The sequence below is a fragment of the Malus sylvestris genome, chromosome 12 (genome assembly GCF_916048215.2).
Source record: "Malus sylvestris chromosome 12, drMalSylv7.2, whole genome shotgun sequence".
NCBI classification, from domain to species: domain Eukaryota; kingdom Viridiplantae; phylum Streptophyta; class Magnoliopsida; order Rosales; family Rosaceae; genus Malus; species Malus sylvestris.
Window position 1 is genome coordinate 4,741,148 of NC_062271.1, and position 9,076 is coordinate 4,750,223.

Below are 9,076 nucleotides of genomic sequence, written 5' to 3' on the forward strand. Positions count from 1 at the left end.
TAGTGGAGGAGGTGACAAGGTTGCATGAAGGTTTGACAAAAGATGTTGGCCTTTCTAAAACTAGCACCACCAAGTAATACAGTCATTCACGCTATTTACCCAAACCATTTGTTTTCTTCGTAGCCAAATCCTGCAAAATGCACCAGTAAGGGAAAAATGTTACTAAACAAGCCATGGCGCTAGTGACCTTGCTTACAGAAATTAAGTCAACTTTGAAAGTTGGCACACATAATACATCTTGCAAATGAATTGAAGAATTTAAAGATAAATTCCCAATGGATGTGATAGGAGCCTCCTGTCCACTAGGCATTTGAACAGGTGGTAAGGTGACACTCTTGGTACAACGAGTGAGTGAATTTGTTGAAGATGTAATATGGTCTGTCGCACCACTATCGATTATTCATCAACGAAAACGCTTAAGAGGTTCTAACAAACCTGATGAGTTTTCAATGGCATTGGCGGCAACATTGGCTTTGGGAGCATTTTGTGCTATCTCATTATTGTTCATGATGGACAATATCTGCTGGAATTGAACTTCAAAGAGACCAAGTACAGCAGAATGCAATTCTTGCAGAGAAGCCTCATTGGTGGTATTGTTGGCAGAACTTCCATGGCGTTTATTGCGTCCACCACCTTTGTTGCTATGATGACGACGATGTTCGGAAGGATATCAGTGCAGTTTGTAACATGTGTCAATGGTATGGTGGGCGGTGTCACAATAAGTGTAGTGAAGTTGTTTACGAGAAAAAGAGCTACTGCTAGTTTGGCTACCAGTTTGCGACTTATGCCATTGACGAACAACCATTACTGATACCTCTGCAGCTTCATGTGAATTGCTCACATCGCGCTGTTTTTCTTGCTGGACAATCATGGAATACACTGAATGCACAGAGGGCAATGGACTCATCATCAGGATGTTGCCATACGCAGCACCATAAAACTATTTGAGACCCATGAGGAATTGCATTAATCTGGTTCTCTCCGTTTGATCACCTTGCTTCTTTAATGCACCACAGGTGCAAGACTCATGATCATTGTAGGATGCAAGTTCATCCCACAAACTTCAGTTTGGTATAATAAGCAGCAACATATAATTGGTCATGAGAAATAGAAGCTATATCTTGTTGAATTTGATAAATTCTAGGTGCATTACCTTGGCTGAAATGATCTTCAAGATCCTGCCAAATTACTTGAGGTGTGGTGTAGTAGACAATGCTATCATGGATAGTCTGGTCAACTGAATTCAAGATCTAAGAAACGATCATGTCGTTGCACCGTTTCCAAGAAGCAAAGTCATCTGATTTCTTGCTTTTATCAGGAGCCTTCAGTGTGCCATCCACAAAACCCAGTTTGTTCTTAGCGCTCAGATAGAGCTTCACAGAATGACACCAAGTGGAGTAGTTGTCTTCGTTGAAAAGCTTAGAGACGAGAACCATTGCCGGATGGTCGAAATGGTGAATGAAAAAAGGACTGGAAATGTCTGACTTATTTCTATCCGAACTTTGTTCGCCAGCCATGAAAGAACAATGACACAGAAGAAAAAAATGCAACGGGAAGAAACTAGGGTCTGCTTGGATTTCCTTAGCTTTGTGATACCATATTAAGAATGGCGAAAAGGATTTTTTTGTATTGATTGAAAAAATCTACACAAGTTACAAGTAAATATAAAAGGGGAAAGGAGTTAAAGCACAACACGCAACTCCTTAATTTAAGCTTTTGAAAGGCTATACAAGATCCCTTGATTTAGGGGGACTACATGACATCCCTTGATACAGGGCTTCACTGACTTCCATTAGGTTTCTTATATTAATTATTTCAATACAAATTGGTTGAAGGGAGTCAATTGGGAGGTTCGGTTTGCAGTAGACAAAGACATGGCGGAGTGCAATTAGGGTTGGATGAGGTGAATTCGACGAATTTGAGTTTCGTGGTGAAGTCGAGTTTGACATTGAGTGTAGGTAAAGTGATGGAGAGAGAGGGAGGTGGTGGGAAGAAAATTAATGATGCCATTGTTATAGGGTCAGGGATTTGAGGGTTGGTTGCAGTAACACAATTGGCTGTGATGGGTGCCAAGATTTTGGTTTTGGAGAAGTATGTGATTCCTGGTGGGAGTTCATTTAATGTTGGATCTTCTGTGATGTTCGGTTTCAGCGATAAGGTCAGTTGTAGCGAAAAGTTTTGATTTTTCCTTACATACATTGCGGTTTACTAGTTAGCTATATCACTTGAGTTGTAAATGTTTGAAAAGAACTTAAATCAGTCCATATGTCAAAAAACCAATGTTTTAAAAAACTAGCCTTGGGGCGCCTTTAAGGCTGGGCGCTGAGGCTAACGCCTCTGTTTTGTTGGAGTGGGTGAAATGCTTCGTCGGAAATGTCGAGGCGTGCCTCCAGGCGTCCAGTCCAGGCGCCTTGACTGCCCTTTTAAAAAAAAAAAAACATCCAAACCCAAAACGACGCTGTTTGGGTAAGGGTTTTTAGTTTTAATCTAGATTCTGTTTACCATACCTTCGATCGTCCTCTCATCTGCCTCCTTCATCCTCTTCTCCCGCGCGCCAGAACACACAGCCCCAGCTTGGAGCAGCATCGGTCGTCACGCCGCCATCACCCTAGCACTGTCAGCCCAATGCCGTCAGCAAGCCCAGAAATCCCAAAGGTTAGGGTTTCTGAAATTCTGAAAAAGTTGGGATTTGATTTTTTGAAATATGGAGCAGTGTACTGGGGAAGTTTTTCTGGGGTAGGAAATAAAAGGCTAAAAGAAAATAATTAGGGTTTACTGGTTTGGGAAGGTGAGCTCTGCGTGCAATAAAGCTTTTCTGGAGCAGTTGAAGGACTATATATTGAAAGTATTTTAGGTACAAGTGCCTTGTATGAAGTCTCTTTAATTTACTCCTAATTTCTTATTATTTTATTATGCAACATTAAACACAGAGAGTTAGAGGGAGGGAATGGCCAACCAACTGTTTGCTTTGGAACTTGAAATTAAGCACACAGAACAACACAGGGATTAAGAAGAAAAGGGGTTGCATTCAATTGAATGCCCTTGTTAATTTCCAACGTAGACCATTAAGGGCTGGTTAGGGATTCTCTGCATTTTTTTTATTGCACCGTCTAAAACGATCCAAGGGTTATAATAACGATGCCACGTATTTAATACTTCATTCTTTTAATGTTGCATAATAAAAAGTACCTTGTATACTGAATTAATGACATACCCTACAAGGTTCATCTAGAGTTGGCAATGAAGAGGATGATGTTACCTTTTATTTAGATGAAGAGGGTTTAGATGAATGATTGATATCTTTGTTAGTATTTTGATTTATATGAAGAGGATTTGGATGAATGATTGTTTTCTTTGTTTGTATTACCTTTTGAATGATGAATTTGGATGATATTACCTTTGAATAATGAATTTAGATGATATTATATTTTGAATGACTATGTATTTGAATGAACTTGGGAGCAGCTTCTCCATAAATAGGGGTAAGGCTAGCCGACATTCACCTCTCCCAGACCCTGCGTAAAGCGGGAGCCTTGTGCACTGGGTACGACCTTTTTATGTATTTGAATGAAAAATTGAGATTGGATGTTTATTTTACATAGTATTATTTTTTATACAATTATATGTATAATATATAAAACATATATATAATAAAAAATTTAATCCTGTAAGCTTCACCTCAAGCCTCGCGCCTCACGCCTAGGTGGGCCTTTGCCTCGAATGCCTTGCCCACGTCTCACGCTTTTAATACATTGCAAAAAACTAGTATGTAAAAAGTTGAAATGCTTTGCTCTGCTAATAAGAAAGCATGTAAAACAAGTGAAAAAGTTATTATCTTACCGAAAGGAAAACAGCATTACTAACAAGTAGAAGGGATTAGTCCTCTCTTTCTAATTGTTCAATGTATATTATACATTGTTATCGATGGCCCTTTCTTGACTGATTGAAATGTTACTTTGGGCATGATTTTGACTTTCTGTGAAAGTAGTTCGATATCTGTGGTGGAAATAATCATGTAGAGGTTCAAAGAATTTCTTTTCTTAATCAAAAGAACTAGTGGAAACTTACTGAAGGTTGGGAGCTACTACCATGAAGAGCATTGTATCCTTATAGAAACTCGTATGCATGGGAATGTAATAGCAGACATTCTTTATTCCACTATTTCCTGTAAACACGCTACAGTGAGTTAACAAGTGACATTAGAGCTTAAGGATCCTTGACTCTGGGGAAAAAGGAGAGATTTGTCCAAGGGTAGACACATGTCTCAATGGGAATGTAGTCATTAACTGAAAGGCGGTCTGGAAATATGTGAAAGATAATTAACTCTCATGCGTCTTGTATATTTTGATATAACTTTATATTTTTCTTCTTTTGATGATGACATGGGGTTCTAATGTTCTAAGCATGAACTCCATCTTGTTGGCATTTTGTATTGGTTGAAGAACTCTTATTTGTCTTATGTTCAGTGAGGCCTGCATTTTGTGAGTTTTGATATTTTCTCATCTAGTCACTGAATTGGTAATATGGCAGGGCAATCTAAATTTGATAACCCAAGCACTGGCAGCTGTAGGTTGTGAGATGCCGGTGATTCCTGATCCGACTACTGTCCATTACCATCTACCCGATAATCTTTCTGTCCTAGTGCACAGAGAATACAGTGAATTTATTTCAGAACGTACTAGCAAATTTCCCCATGAAAAGCAAGGGATTCTCAAATTCTATGGTGTCTGTTGGAAGGTCTGTTCTTTTCTTTTTTCATATAATTTGCAAGTTGAGTGGGAGTCCCTTTGGGATATTTTCATTACTTGTAATTCAGAACTGATACTAATAGATTGTGTACATATGAATAGGTTTTCAATGCCTCGAACTCATTGGAACTGAAGTCACTTGAGGAGCCAATCTATCATTTTGGACAGTTTTTTCAGAAGCCTGTTGAATGCTTGACACTTGGTAAGCATTAGTTTTTGTATTTATTTATTTTTCACTGCAATTGAATTTAAAACATAAATTCGAGTCATGTTGCAAGATATGAGTTAGCCTTTGGTTTGTTTTTCCAGCTCTACCTTGGATATATTTCAGACAACAATATAGTAATGTGTCCGTAGGATTTAATCACTGATTAAAGTAATTGAAACTGGGTAAAAATGCATCCCTGATTGATCGATGCTTGCTGTTATCTGATGAGATCTATTGATGTTGTTACTGGTACAGAAAACTTAAAAAAAAATTAATAATAGGACTAGGGTTTGTTTGGGGCGAGGATTATTGCACTTTTGTTTCATACCGTTAATCTAGCTTACGTGATGGGTATCTATTGCAGCCTACTATTTGCCTCAAAATGCTGGGGATATAGCTTGCAAATACATTCAGGATCCCCAACTGTTGTCTTTCATAGATGCGGAGGTGGGTTGTTTGATCCTATTGAAATTCGTATTTATGATTTTATATCATTTATTCATTTAGTCGTCTTTGGTGGTCCACCAATGGTCTTCCCCTCCATCTTTTGTATCCAGTGTTTTATTGTGAGTACAGTTAAGGCTTTGCAGACACCAATGATCAATGCAAGCATGGTAAGATTTTCAAGTTGCTTTTTGGGTACTATCTTGTGTATTTTCCTCTTGTTTTCTGTTCTTTATGTTTTCGACAGGTTATGTGTGACAGGCATTATGGTGGGATTAACTACCCTATTGGTGGTGTTGGTGGAATTGCAAAGTCCTTAGCAAAAGGTCTGGTAGACCAGGGCAGTCAGATACTTTACAAGGCCAACGTTACTAACATCATAGTTGATCAGGGCAGAGCGGTGAGTTCAAATTAGTCTTGGATAAGTGATGCAAAGATATCTATTCTTTGCTTCGATAAATAGTATTTATATTTGTCAAAAGATGATTTTGTTTATGTTATTTTAGCGTGCATGTAGGTTGGAGTAAGGCTTTCAGACGGGAGGGAATTCTTTGCAAAAACCATAATATCAAATGCTACAAGATGGAATACCTTTGGTTAGTGCTACCAGCAGTTGTTTTATTGGATGATTGTTGTTTGCTGCTGATTGTTGTGCTGTTATATGTAGCGCGTTAAAGGAAAACTGATAAAAGGAGACTAGGTTCCGAAACAAGAGGAAGATTTTCAGAAAGTTTATGTTCAGGCCCCATCTTTTCTTTTCATTCACATGGAGGTGAAAGCTGAGGTTCTGCCACCAGAAACAGATTGCCACCATTTTGTGCTTGAGGTACTATTGTTTTTCCTTTTCAATACCATCATTTGCTAGGAAACGTTTTCGGGCGTTGAAATAGAAATGCTTTCGCTCATCTGTCTTCTTTGTCTTCCATCTTTTTCAGGATGATTGGACAAAGTTAGAAGAGCCTTATGGAAGTATATCCCAACTGTTCTTGATTCATCATTGGCTCCAGAAGGACGCCATATTCTTCACATATTTACAACCTCTTCCATAGAAGTTACATTGATTCCTCCCCACTCTCTTTCCCTAGCCAGCTAACCCCCTCCTTGTACATATGTATGTGTAACTTGAGTAACTAAAGAGGTGGAGATTTCTATATAGGGACTCTCTCCAAAGGACTACGAGGCAAAGAAGGAGTTTGTAGCAGATGAAATTTGCAAATTAAATGATGTATCAACGCTTATCTTTCTTCTTCCAGAATTTATTCGCCTTAAAATTGCAAGCTTGTGAGCTATCTCTTGACGGTAATCTTAGACTGGAAAGTATCTTTTTTGTCAGATTTTCTTTTTGAGCATGTCTAATTAGTCTTCGTTCAAAGACCTCGAGTGTTGTTACAACCCCGGTAGAATCAGTTTTATCAAGTTTCTTAGTCCTCTCAGTCACAGACGCAATATTATCATAGATCCTAGTGAGACTAATCAACAATTTCTCTATTTCCAGGGCTTAAATCGTCCATCGTTTTTAAGGAGGTAATACTGTACCCTATTCACTTCTAATCTATATCAAGCAGTTGAGATATCTGAATTACTGTTAAGGTTGTGAGCCTTGTGACATGGAAAGGAGAGAGACAGAGCGGAAGATGAGAGGAAATTACCAAAAATGTTTGAGAGCTTAGCACTTCTCTCCCTCAAGTAGAACTTACATATTTATTACAATACGTGTTTGTTCTCTTCAACTTAACAAATGTTCATCCTGAGGGGCATTTGATTTTTAGGCTCTCTGCTTTCTATGAACTTACCTAAGCTGATTCCACAAAACAAGCCCTTCTATGGGTGAATACCTTGGTATGCTTAAGGTTCTTGGATTCCACAACTTTTAGTTTACACTATTTGATATGATCATTGAAAGTTTCTCCAATCTTGGCAGGTGGGAACGCCAAAGACCCACAGGCGGTACCTGGCTCGTGACAAGGGTACTTACGGACCAATACCACGTAATACTCCTAAAGGATTATTGGGAATGCCATTCAATACAACAGTAAGTTCAATTACGATATAAAATGGATGTTTTAATAGTCATTGATTTTAAGCATACTGAACAAGGTGTGCTATGATATGATGAAAAATGCAGGCTATGGATGGTTTTTACTGTGTTGGTGATAGCTGCTTTCCAGGACAAGGTGTTATAGCCGTATCCTTCTCAGGAGTAATGTGTGCTCATCGAGTAGCTGCTGACAAAGGTATTTTCTCAGTGCTTTTCTTTCCCATTTTTTGGGTTAGTTTTGTAATCTGATTTTACTCTTTGAAAAGAAAATTTGATGGAACAAAAGCGCCACCGGCAGCTCCTCTTTTTGAACCAAAAGAGGCATCATGGGCACCTTCTAATTCCTTCTCGTCCCTAGAAAAAGCCTGCCACGTTTGGTCTTGATGGGCAGTCTTTTCTTTTCACAGCATAGTAAATTAGAGTAAAAAGATGTGGAATTAAAATATTGATAAGGGTAAACAGTATATTTTCATTAACAAATAAAATATCGGGGTGATTAAGGAGCGAACAGACGGAGTTCAAATGGAGCCATCCATAGCTGTTTTGATGTGTAGAACTGTTTAGAGCTCTTATGTTGGTTTATTTATTTCATTTCCTTAATTTTTTTGTTCCTTTGGCAGGGCTTGAGAAGAAGTCCCCAGTATTGGATGCTGCCCTCCTTCGACTACTTGGATGGTTAAGGACATTAGCGTGAGACTTCATACGGACAATATGTAATGCAGCTTGACATTTTGGCTGCAGATGCATTGTCTTCTTTATCACATAACACGGTAGCTCTAATAGCAGGTTGGGGTATATATCTTCCATACTATTTAGCAGCAATAGACAGCAGGTTTGGCGTGTCAATAGGATAATATAAGATCATTGTGACCCTTTGGCTGGAATGGCGCGTATATATCTTGCTTGTGAGTAGCATTCTTATGCAGCAGGTAGACACGTATGGAGCACGGTATCTGTCATGGTTTAAACATGAGCTGTAGAGAAACTGTACAGTGGTCTCCATGCTGTATGCAGTACAACCTTTTCCTGCCAAATCTGTTAGCTGATTGTTTTTCTCTTTACTTGCACTTTCTTCTTTCTCAAGAAATGTATATTTATAAGTGGCAACTCTATAAACTGCTTTTGATGAAATCAATCTATAAAAAATTTGCCTTCAGTTTGCACTCTTGCCATCTCTAATTGAATTTAACAAAGTTAATTCACGAGTTAAGAACAACCATACGAGTCGATATTATAATTGAATACGGAGTACAGTTACATGTCGGTTAATACAATCATACGAGCCGATTATAATTGACATACATGAGATAAAGTGTACAAGACACATTGCACTTAAATATTTTAAAATCATGTAATTTAAGCCTTCCTATTGTTTGACCTACTTACCCTTCATTAAAATTGATGACGACCATGAAACTGTTGTGCTTTGGTCTGTTATCTCACCAACTTATAAACCCACAGTTGAACAATTTAAAATACAAGAAATAAAGACACCAAGAGAATTACGAGGTTCGGCAAAAACCTGCCTACGTCCTCGGAGAGATATTGCTTTTCATTATGAGAATAACTAGTACAAGATACACTTGAGTTAAATCAACATAACCCAAACCCCAATCCCTTGTACCCTCACAGAATTTT

At 38.4% G+C, this 9,076-nt stretch overlaps 1 pseudogene; it reads left to right on the forward strand.

Annotated features, from left to right (window-relative positions):
• Positions 1-1,819: 1,819 nt before the first annotated feature.
• On the forward strand, positions 1,820-8,601 carry LOC126594536 (prolycopene isomerase, chloroplastic-like; annotated as a pseudogene).
• Positions 8,602-9,076: the final 475 nt, after the last annotated feature.